Source organism: Saimiri boliviensis, chromosome X, assembly GCF_048565385.1.
Source record: "Saimiri boliviensis isolate mSaiBol1 chromosome X, mSaiBol1.pri, whole genome shotgun sequence".
Taxonomy (NCBI): Eukaryota; Metazoa; Chordata; class Mammalia; order Primates; family Cebidae; genus Saimiri; species Saimiri boliviensis.
The window spans coordinates 120,934,586-120,947,049 of NC_133470.1; the positions used below are offsets into that span (position 1 = coordinate 120,934,586).

Consider the following 12,464-nt stretch of genomic DNA (forward strand, 5'->3'; position numbering starts at 1 on the left):
TATAGCAATGCCATTTACTATAAAGCATAATCTCTCTGTTTCTCTCTCTTGTTCGCTTTCAATTGTCCTAGAAATACAACTACTCAGCTCTTTTATAGCATGGAAACAGTTATAGACAATATGCAAACAAATGAGTAGAGTTGTTTTTCCAAAAAAAACTTTATTTATCAAAACAGGAAGTCAACCTACTGCCATAGACTGCTGCCCTCTTTCTGTACAAGTGTTACAATTTCAGATTGTATATTTGAGTCCAGTGATTCCTTTTGAATTAAGTTTTGTTTATGGTGCAAGGTATGGATCACAGTTTATTTTCTTGCATATTGATATCAAATTGTGCAGTAACATTTGTTGAAAAAACTATCCTTTTCCCATTGACTTGCCTGTGTAAATTTGTAAAAAATCAGTTGTCCATGAACTTGTGGATCTCTTTCTGAACTTGCTACTCTGTTCTGTTGATTTATTTGCCTATTTTTAGGCTATAATTTCACTGCTCTATAAATATATAATGAATCTCAAAATAAGAGAGCGTTAGCTCTCCAAGTTTGTTCATTGTCTCCTGGCTACTTTTTTTTTTTTTTTTTTTTTTTTTTTTTTGAGACGGAGTTTCGCTCTTGTTACCCAGGCTGGAGTGCAATGGCGCGATCTCGGCTCACCGCAACCTCCGCCTCCTGGGTTCAGGCAATTCTCCTGCCTCAGCCTCCTGAGTGGCTGGGATTATAGGCACGCACCACCATGCCCAGCTAATTTTTTGTATTTTTAGTAGAGACGGGGTTTCACCATGTTGACCAGGTTGGTCTCGATCTCTCGACCTCGTGATCCACCCGCCTCGGCCTCCCAAAGTGCTGGGATTACAGGCTTGAGCCACCGCGCCCGGCCTCCTGGCTACTTTTAAGACTTTTCTCTTCATTGTTAGTTTTAAGCAATTTGATTTTGACATTCTTTGTTGTACTTTTCTCATGTTCTTGTGCTTGAGGTTCATTGAACTTCTTAGCTCTCTGGGTTTACAGTATTCATCAAATTTGGAAATTATTTTGGCCATTATTTCTTGAAATATCTTTTCTGTCCTCTCCTCTAGGGGCATGAATTACATATATATCAGGTTCCTTAAAGTTATTTGAGAGCTCACTAATGATCTGTTCTTCCCTTTCTCTGGATTCTTTGTTATTGAGATATTTTATTTGATTCTTTTTAACTGGCTTTTATGTCTCTGCTTACCTTTATGCACATGTTTAATACAATTATAATAACTCATTTAATGTCCTTATCTGCTATCATCTAGGTTAATTTCAATTTTTTAATTTTTATCCTCATTATTAGTTGCACTTTCTTCTTTCTATGCATAGAAATTTGTGAACTTTACCTTGTTGAGGTAGATAGAAAGATAGATAGATAGATAGATAGATAGATAGATAGATGTATATTCCTATGAATATTTTTAAGTTTTGTTTTGGGACTCGGTAAATTTGCTTAGAAATTGTTTGATCCTTTCAGGTTTTACTTTTAAGAAATATTAGGCAGAATCAAAACTGTGATAAGTTTAGCACTGCTTATTCGCCACTAATGAGTCAAGACCCTTCTGAGTACTCTACCCAATGCCCCATGAACTATGAGGTTTTCCACTGTAACTTGTGGGAAAAGGCATTATTTCTGGTCCTGTGCAAGTGCTAGGTACCGTTCCCCATACTCTTCTCTGATGATTCTTTTCTCTGTCACAGGTGGTTTCCTCACACATATGATCCTATCATCCAATGAGTACTGTCAATACTCTGGAGTTCTCTGTGTGTGTGAAGAAGGCAGCCTTGAAGATTGGCTTATACAGGCTTGGCTTCTTTGGGTACACATGAGTATCCATAGTACTCCTGTGTTTGCATACTTCTTATATTCCTGGCATTTATTAGAACTCTATGGACATTCTCTCTTTTCCACTACTCTGCCCTGTGTATTTTTGTTATCTTGGGTTCTTCAGATTCTCAGCTCCTTGACATAAGGAACTCAGAGCCGGAGTTCTCCCTACCTGCAACTCAGCCAAGAAACTCTCTCAAAACAGTCAACTGGGGAAATCATATGCTAATCTTGTTTCCTTACTGTCTTTCAAGGATTACTGTCCTTGATTGCCTGATATCCAGTGTCTTGAGACCATTATTTCATTTTTTTTTTCAATTTGTTTCAATGTTTTTGTTCAGAGAGGAGAGTAAATCTGGTTTTTATGACTACACCTTTGCCAGCAGTGGCATTCTTAACCTATTCAAACTTAAATTTAAATATAAGAAAACATCCTTGTCAAGTTGTCTGCCAGTGATCCAGATATTCTAGTTCTACTTTGTGTGGATTCATTTAGATGTCATCCAAAGGACTAAGAGAATACTTTAGTACTTACTTTAGTGACTATTGTGTAGTTACTAAAATTCTCATTTTCCTTATTTTATAGTTTATGTTACTGAAAGCTAGTATTTGATAGTATTATTATTATTAATTTATGTTTATATTCTTCAGAGTATTGTTTACAATTGTAGAACTAAAAATCATGGCAAATAACCAATAATAGATATGTTAAGAGAAATACATAAGTTAGAATTTTATGCACCCATTAAACAACATGTTTTTATTTATTTACATTTAATATTTATTCACTTATTAGATGCAGGCTTTTGTTTTGTCACCCAGGCTGGAGTGGAGTGATACAATCACAGTTCACTGCAGCCTTGTACTCCTGGGCTCAACTGATACTCTTACTTCAGTCTCCCAAGTAGCTAGGACTACAGGCAAGCACAACCATGCCTGGCTATTTTTTTTTTTTTAATTTTTTTAATTGCATTTAAATTTTTTAAATTTTATAGTAGATATGGGGTCTCACTATGTTCCTCAGGCTGGTCTTGAACTCCTAACCTCAAGTGATTTTCCTGTCTCAGCCTTCTAAAGTGCTGGAATTACAGGCATGAGCCACTATGAACAAACATGTTTTGTTTTGTTTTTAATATTCAATTACATTGAAAAATATTACTGTGCAATGTTAAGTAAAATAAAATTACATATGCAGTTGAATGCCAATTTCACAAATACATAAATAAGTACTTTAAAATTGGAAGAAAATTCATTAGTTTCTCAATATTAGTGGTGGCTACCTTTGAGTGTTCAATGTTATAGTCATTAATTGTTGTTTGTTAAATTTTTTTAGTTTTCCCAGCACATGATAGAACTGCATTTCCTGGCCTGCCTCTGGTTGAATGGAACCATTGAACTATTTCTGGCCAATGAGTTGCTAGCAGAAATAATATGCTACTTCTGGGATGTAGCATTTGGTTTGTATTCTTAGTCCCCTAAAATGCATCTGCCCTCTTACAGGACTAACAATAATGTTCAATTCAGTGGGTGCTCCATCAACCTCAGTATCTGAATGGTATTATAAGTAGAGGCTCTCCTTGCCACAATGGACAGGTAGCATGAGCAAGCCATAAATCTTTGTTGCTTCAGCAATTGAGATTTGGGGGTTGCTTGTTACAATAACACCATCTGAACTATCCTGACTGATACTGGAGAATTAAGGAAGATTTTGCTTTTCTTATTTATATATTTCCTTATTTTCCAAAATTTACACAATGAGCTTTAATTACTCTTATGATATAAAAGCAAATTATTATTAACATACTTCATTGAATGAAAGGTGACACCAATTGTAAGACACACCATTATTGTATGTATCCCTAAGAAAGAACAAATATTTCAAATTATACTATGACTCAATGCCTTAATGATAGTTCTATGTGTTATTTGAATTGGTCACACCAGTCTCTTGTTGCTTTGAGATTTCTTTTATCAGACCCAAAAGACTTGGTGATTTTTTTATGTCTCCTGCCTCTAGTTGCATTACTAGTTGTATGATAAATAATCATTTTCCACATATATCTGTAAGAATTTAATTGTAGGAGATAGGTCAGGGTGGTAGAAAAAATTGTAGGAAAGATGCAAACCTTCTTGCAAGGCTGGAAAGTTTTGCAAAAGCTTCGGGAAAGGGTTATGGCTTCAGTCTAATCCTCTTACCTTGAGCTGTGCTCGCACAGGCAAAACACCTGTGTCTGCAAATGCCTTTCGTCTATCGCTTGGCCAGAGTCTGCAGGTCAGACTCGGCATTTAATGCTATATAATTCAGGTTCATGAACATGTATTTTTTACTTTTTAGTTTTCATAAAATATTTGGTTTATTCTTTGCAAGAAAATTAGGAATTAGTCTTTTCTCTACTAATCACTAATGTAATTGTATTACCGTTCTATTGCTGTTGTAATTACTGCCAAATCACTGGCCAGAAACAGCACATACTTATTGGCTTATAGTTATGGAAATCAGAAGTCCTAAATGCGTCCCAAAGGGCTAAAATAAAGTTGTCAGCAGAGCCGCGTTTCTCCTCGAGGCTTTACGAGAAAATCCGTTTCCTTGCCTTTTCCAGCTTCTAGAGGCTGTCCACATTCCTTGGCTTGTGGTTCCGTTCGAAACCAGCAATGTCAGGCCATGTCGTCACACTGCCATCTCTCTTATTGTCTCTTTTTGCAGTCACATCTCCCACTGACTCTGACTCCTCTCTTGCTTCCCTGTCTCACTTTCTTTTTCTTTTTCTTTTTTTTTTTTTTTTTTTGAGACGGAGTCTCATTCTCTTGCCCAGGCTGGAGTGCAGTGGTGCGACCTCAGCTCATGGCAACTTCTGCCTCTTGGGTTCAAGCGATTCTCTTGCTTCAGCCTCCTGAGTAAGTGGGACTACAGGCACATGTCACCATGCCCAGCTAATTTTTTGTATTTTTAGTAGAGATGGGGTTTCGCTATATTGGTCAGGGTGGTCTTGAGCTCCTAACCTCGTGATCTGCCTGCCTCGGCCTCCCAAAGTGCTGGGATTACAGGTGTAATCCACCATGCTGGGCCCCTCTCCCACTTTTAAGGACTCTGGTAATGTGATTGCATTGGGCCCACCCAAACAATTCAGGAAAATCTCCCTATTTTAAAGCCATTTAATTAGCAATTTTAATTCCCCTTCCCCAGGTAAAGTAACATAGTCACAGGTTCCCAGGATGGCTATGTGAACATCTTTGGGAGAAGAGGAATTTTATGCTGTTTACCACATTCACTAATATCAAATCCATGTCCCTGGTCTTGTTCTGCACCTTCCTGTATGTATAACAACTTTTGCCTCAACGAGAAATCACATTACAGTGTTTCTGGAGACATTTTAAACTCAATGCACATAATATAGTACATAGAAAGCATATAACACATTGCTGTGATGACCATATAAACAACAGTGATCAAATTTCACTGTAGAAAATAACAAGTCACACTTAATTGATGAAAGATGGCATAGAATTTTAGGATGCAGCCCTATTTCAGAGACATTAACATGTAGAAAAACAATGTGTATCTTAAAATAGATGAAATACAGTATATGCAAAAAACTAATTTACAGATCTGCCAGTTAATCATCTAATAGGTGTCTAAAGAATGGAATGCATATATAATTCACTTTGATGGGAAAAGGAGCATGTTCCATGTCAGATAGTGAAAAATAGGTATGAGGACACTATATGTCTATGTCGTGAGACACTGAAATGAGGGCTGAGATGACCAGCATATGCATTGATTAGAATATAAGTAATCCCAAGCTTATTTTTTAAAAAACAGAAGACTCCAACAAATACTCAAGGAAGTTTTCCACTTTTGTAAATAAGTTTTTCTACATGTGTATGTATTTTGACATTTTGAATTGCACAGGAATCACTGTGCTTTGGAGGGTGTCTAATTCCTTAAAAATTATGTGCCATAAATCAGATAATGGGTATAAAATGATTTCATAATCTGAAAAGGCTTCAAGTATACTTTTCTGCAAATCATTTTTTCTTAGCTAAATTTTCTTTTTTATATATATTCATGGTACAGACTGTAATTTATGAACTACCTTGAGATGATAAAAATACCAGGAAGGCAAATATAAACAAAACTTTTCCATCATTTACAAAATTTCTACTTTGAAAAATAGCAAAGCGTTAAGATGCAACTACAGCTAAAACTTCAGGAAGAATAATTAGGAAGAAGGCAATTCTGATATAGTGAAAAGTCTAAATCTACATCTCAATGTAGCTGGGTTTTGTTTAAGCAGTGTAGTAAGACGCATTTTTAAAAAAGAGATAGCCAATTGTTGACAATTGGTGGGCCTGCTTTAGTGAAAATACAGTTGTGATTAAGCTATAAATGGATAGCAAAGAAAAGTGGAAATACCCAGAGGACTGGCAACAAGATACACAGGCCCTGCTCCCAGATCTGCCACTAGAAGTGCTTTCCGTGTTCTCATCTATAAAATGAGGGGATTAGAATAGATCATATCTGAGATTTCTTGAAGGTCTACTATGCCTTAAGTATTTATCATTAAGGAAAGTTGCTAAAAAGGTTTTAGAAGAGCTTGAATCAGTGATTTAGACATTCTTCCTATAATCCTCTTTAAAATATTAATTTGTTTATCATTCCTCTTTTCTAGAGATAATTAAAAATTTTTAAAAATCTCTGGCATGACTTTTTGTTTTTGTTCTTTTGCTTTTAATTTGAGATTATTTCTGCGGTATTCTCACAGCTTATTGGAATTTGTATTGACAGATAAACATCAATTGAAGCAGTTAAATCTAACACTGTAATGGGAAACATGACAAAGAAAGACACGAGAATTTCAACCTGTTTTCATTTTGGCAAAGCATTAAAAATACTCTATATACAAATGATGCAATGCAGTCATTTTGTTTTCAGTCAAAATTTGATCTGTGCTTTAAAATAAATGACAGCTAACATTAAAGGGACAGACATGGTTTGAAATGTGTATGTGGTAAGGACTTGGAATGGTGGCAAGAAGGAGGAGTAAACTCACAAGAATGAAGTTCTTTATGGGGTGTGTGTGTGTGTGACTAACATCCCACTTTTCTACATTTCTGCAACTACAAACTTTTCCAGAACTCCTTCTTTGCCTTCCTCACCCAATTTCTTTTTGTTGTACCCCTTCCTTTGACTTCGTTTCCCTCCCAACTCACTGACCCTGACCCCATTCCCCTAAAATTAAGTCTTGCCTTATGATTTCTACTTCTAGCAATTATCATTATTGAGAAAAAAAGTCTAGATGAAATGAAATAATGCCTATTTTGCCTAAAACTTGCTAAAATTTCAGTGACAATATGAAAATTAGACTAATCTGCCAGTGGTTTTCTCTTAAATTTTTAGGATCAGTTTTAATAAAAGCAGGTCACAAACTTTGTTTTATGGTTTTACATTTGAATCTTTGTTTGTAATAGAGAATTCATTTAAATTGAAGGAAAAACTAAGTCATTTGCATTCAAATATAGCAATAAGAGGAAATTGTACAAATAATGAACATCATATATTAACCAATCTTTTCACAATGAGTGACCAGGAATATATTCATTCTGAATGAGTCTCTAATTCATTCTATTCATTACCATAAAAGTACGCTGAGATAAGTAGATCACTTTAGATTAAATGCAGCAATTCACAGTATATTTTCCCCACAATATCATGATTTTTAAGGACTGTATCTGCACTGGGTATGCTTAGAAACAGTCATATCATGAAATTATAAATTGGTTGAGTGGACTTGGATCAGAAAGCATTCAGAAAAGGAACATTAGTGTTCATTGATGATTGATTTTCTTCATAGAGTTGTCCTCTCTGAAATTGAAATATTACTAGCAAAGACTAGAAAAGGTTTGTATTTGTTTGACTTTGGAAACAATAAAATGCATCTAGATTATTTTATCAAAAGGTGAATGAGCTGCTAACAACAAGATGACAAGGTTTCTGCCATCCACAATAATCATCTCTTTTTTGGATTGGGCTCTCTTCATATCTAGAAAGGGTCTTCATATCTACTGTTTTATTTGATTCCCAGCCCATCTGGTGAGGAGATAAAACCTGTATCTTTATTCCTGTTTTATATCAGGTGACTGAGACTATATAACTTGCCTAAGTTCACTCAGCACTCATTGTCCTGTTTGTTAAATCAGTGTTTCTGAAATGTTGGAAGAATATGTGGAAAGTGTTTGCAATTCAAAAATAAAGCCACTCTTTTCCGCATTCATTTTCAGTCTTTAATATATCTTGAAATTACAAATAACATTAAAGACAATTAAAAAATTTTAAATATCAAAGGGGCATGGCTTATAAAAGGTAGGGAAATAATATGCTAGATACTCTGATAAATTCTGATATTTAAAAATGCTCATGGAAAATTACTGTTATATGAAATTGGCAAGGAGATTTTAGTTTTACTTTGTTGGTGCCATTCATTTGTAAGCCCTTGCAGGCAGTTTTTAATTAGTTACTCTGTTTAGAATACAAATAGCTTCTCATTATTGATGGCAGTCAACTGTATGACATAGTAAAAATACTAACAATAGCTACCATTTATTTAGTACTTTCTTTGTGTCAAGCATTATATTAAACACTTTACATATTTACTCATTTAACTCACTAATTCTTAACAACCTGATGAGATAAGCATTATTATTATTTCATTTTACAGGTATAGAAATTGAGGCACAGAGACTTAACACACTTACTTATGGTCACACGACTAGTAAATGAAACAGTTGATATTAGGGGATTCAAACCCAGTCATTCTGGCTCTAGAGCTCTTAACCATTATGGATGGTGCCCAAAAAAGAGAGAAGTTTCTAGAATCTGACTGTCTAGACTTCAGTCTTGGTTCCAACCCTTACCAGCCATAGTAAATTTATTTAGAATCTCTAAGCCTCAATTTCCACATCTGTAATATAACTATCAACTTCATAGGATTAATGTAAAGAAGAAATTTTTAAAATATTACTAAGGCATAGCAAAGTACCTAGAAACTAGCTATTAATGAGTCGTTAATGACAATTTGAGTACTGCCTCATCATAATTCTGTTTCTGAACTTTAAGGTGATCATAGGCTTGTTTTGCCTATGCCTCTTGTCCCCCAAAAAGCTGCATTTTGGCCACAACATCTAAAAGTATCTGTGTAGGTGACAAGGCAAAAAGAAAAAAAAAATATCAACCAAATGATTGATTCTCGAAGCAGATATTGATTTGCCACATTATTTGTTTTTTTTTTTTTTTTTTTTTTTTTTTTTTTTTTTTTTTTTGAGACGGAGTTTCGCTCTTGTTACCCAGGCTGGAGTGCAATGGCGCGATCTCGGCTCACTGCAACCTCCGCCTCCTGGGTTCAGGCAATTCTCCTGCCTCAGCCTCCTGAGTAGCTGGGATTACAGGCACGCGCCACCATGCCCAGCTAATTTTTTTTGTATTTTTAGTAGAGATGGGGTTTCACCATGTTGACCAGGATGGTCTCGATCTTTTGACCTTGTGATCCACCCGCCTCGGCCTCCCAAAGTGCTGGGATTACAGGCTTGAGCCACCGCGCCCGGCATTATTTGTTTTATCTTGACTAACTTGAATTTGTACTAAAATTGAAACTGGCCCAATTGTCTCATAGAACTGATGTTTATGGTTTCTTTTGAACAAACATAGAAATTGCCTTTGCATTCTTAAAACTTGAGAAAGTTACGTTGGTCTTACCTGAGTTCCTTTCTCAGGAAACCAACCGTCAGCCCTCCCAGATAGTATCAAGGAACTGAAATTCACCAAATCACCACATCTGGACAATGAGATGCCAGACCCCTAACCCATCATGATTGCCAGCTGACTACCTGTTTCTTGTTGACCAACTCCTCTTCCTCATCCCTCCCTAATTCCTGCTTTCATGCATGTACTTACATTTCTTCACTGCTATATAAATCTGTGGTTTTAGTCATTCAGGGAGGTGGATTTGAGACTAATCTCTTATCACCTCAGCAGCTCCACCCAGTTAAAGCTTTCTTCCTTGGCAATACTCATGGTCTCAGTGATTGGCTTTCTTTGCAGCAAGCAGCAGGACCTAGACAGAACACTTGGCATTTTAGTAGCAAAATTCCTCAAGGGGCTGCTAGTTTTGATTTTGTGTATAGACTATACCAACACTGTTAAAAGGCACTATATGATTTGGGTCCACCTCTGAGAAATAAATGTGCACACTAAAATTAAGGTTTATTTAGCAGATTAAAAACATATATGCAGAGTAGGAAAACTTTTCAATTCTAAACTTTTATTACATTGACCACTTTGGCTGAACATAATTTCTTGGTATCTAACCACTGACCAACAAATACTACATTTTCAAGAGTGAAAAAATAAATACATGAAATAATTATTAAGCCCCTATTATAGGCAAAAAATTACAGAGGCTTTCAAAAGATTTCAAGAGTTCTGTGATTGTTGTCAGTTTTCTGAAATCTGACCATGGTGTGCACTCCAGTAAGCATTATTTGGAAGGATGACCCAGCAGGATGTTTCTGATGGATTCTAGAAATCTTATCCAAAATCCAGTGCTGAGCTAACTAAAAAAAAAAACAACAACAACAACAACAACAACAAAACCTCATATTTACAACTCCAGCAAAGTTCAGCTTTGATTAATATATCCAGATTTGTTATTTAAAAAGAGAGATATGCCATATTAATGTTATCACATATTCAAGCTTTTTACTGTTTAAAAAAAATTAAAAAATTATGCAGCAGTGTATAGGTCACTGTAATCATTCAAGGTTTAAGACCTTAATCTAATCTTTCCTCCATTATTATTTTTTTAATTGGTGACATTACTGTGTGACTGATCACTGAATGATGTGTGTTCTGGAAAAGGGTCTTGAAGCAAAGTTACCTTTAATATGTATAAGCCATTTATATTTGTTTATTTGTTTTTATGAAATGTGCCAGTGGGAAAATGGATGGGCTAGCTCTAAGGAATCTTACCAAGGCTGACCTTTGAGTTATTATAAAAACTATTCAATTTCTAACTTCCAAATTTTCACTCATTTTTAAACTATTAGATCCTGACATAGGATAGCAGCCCTAGGAAGGCCACTTGGTTGATGGCCGATGGACTGCTTCAGGGGACTGTCCTGCAGAGCCTTTAAAAGAGCTGCCTGCCTCTTGATCCTATGCTGTTACTACAACTCAGGCACCTGACAAATTCCCTTGCCAAGGCAGAACGGCCATTGTTCAGGGAAGGAATTCCCTTCAAATGCCCTTGAAAGGGCTTTTCATTTTGGAAAAGGCATCTTGTAAACCTTAATAATTTTATGTCTCCTTGGATGCCAATTGGTGTGTAAGCCTGATAGGTTTACAAAAGTTAGCTAAAATTTCAAGTTGCTTTTCACATGTTCAAGTACCCAAATGGATAGACATCTCTAGCTGATATGATGTCTATCATTTCTCTTCATATGATTTAGGCTTTGTCCATATAATCCGAGTTTTATAATGTTGAGTTGAGTTTGAATATGGCCATTTTTGAAATGGACATTAATTAGATGTTAACAGATTTCAGTCACCAAGAAATAAAAGGCAGTTTGTTTTGTTTTGTTTTTCGAACTGGAGAAAGAGCAAACACAATTCATCACCACCATAAATTATGCAATCAAGTTTCCCACATTTGGTGAAATCTCAGGGAGTCAGCACATCTGGAGTACAATAGATGAGCCTTGGCCCTGGGAAAACCACTTTCATGATCATGGCACTACCCCTGCCATATAAGAATTCATCATTTGTTTTTTAAGGGTTTCTCTTTAGGGGACAGAAAACAGTTCAAACTTACAAAAGACAAAACAGGGTTTTTACCCACACACTACATTGATTAGCACTCCTGTGTACCTATGTACCTATAGGCCTTTTGGGGATTATGTAAAGAAATTGTACAATTAGGCCGGGCGTGGTGGCTCAAGCCTGTAATCCCAGCACTTTGAGAGGCTGAGGCAGGTGGATCACAAGGTCGAGAGATCGAGACCATCCTGGTCAACATGGTGGAACCCCGTCTCTACTAAAATACAGAAAATTAGCTGGACATGGTGGCGCATGCCTGTAATCCCAGCTACTCAGGAGGCTGAGACAGGAGAATTGCTTGAATCCAGGCGGTGGAGGTTGCGGTGAGCCGAGATTGTGCCATTGCACTCCAGCCTGGGTAACGAGAGTGAAACTCCGTCTCAAAAAACAAAAACAAACAAAACAAAACAAAACAAAACAAAAAAAGAAATTGTACAATTGCTCAAAATAGTGACACTACCTGTGGTGATCTCAGACTCAACTAGAATTAGAACTCAGAAACAAAAATTATTTCTCAGAAATCTTCCACCACATATCAAAGAGTCACAGCACACACAAACAGAAACTTACACTTCAATAGTGAAAAACCAACTCATTTCAAAATGTAACCTCCATATCTATTTGAATTTTGGTTGAAATAAGTCATTTTATTGATACTCTCTACTCCTAAATAGCTTCCCTTCAAGCTTGTCAATTCTTCTCCAAGATGTTAATGGCTTAATGATTTGGGATGGTATGCTTGGCTAGATACGTA

General features: G+C 36.0%; 1 non-coding gene across 1 annotated transcript; it reads right to left on the reverse strand.

The window, feature by feature from the left end:
- Positions 1 to 11,482: 11,482 nt before the first annotated feature.
- LOC120361979 (U1 spliceosomal RNA) lies at positions 11,483 to 11,648 on the reverse strand. The gene has a single exon (XR_005578001.1). It is a non-coding gene; the product is annotated as a U1 spliceosomal RNA (small nuclear RNA).
- Positions 11,649 to 12,464: the final 816 nt, after the last annotated feature.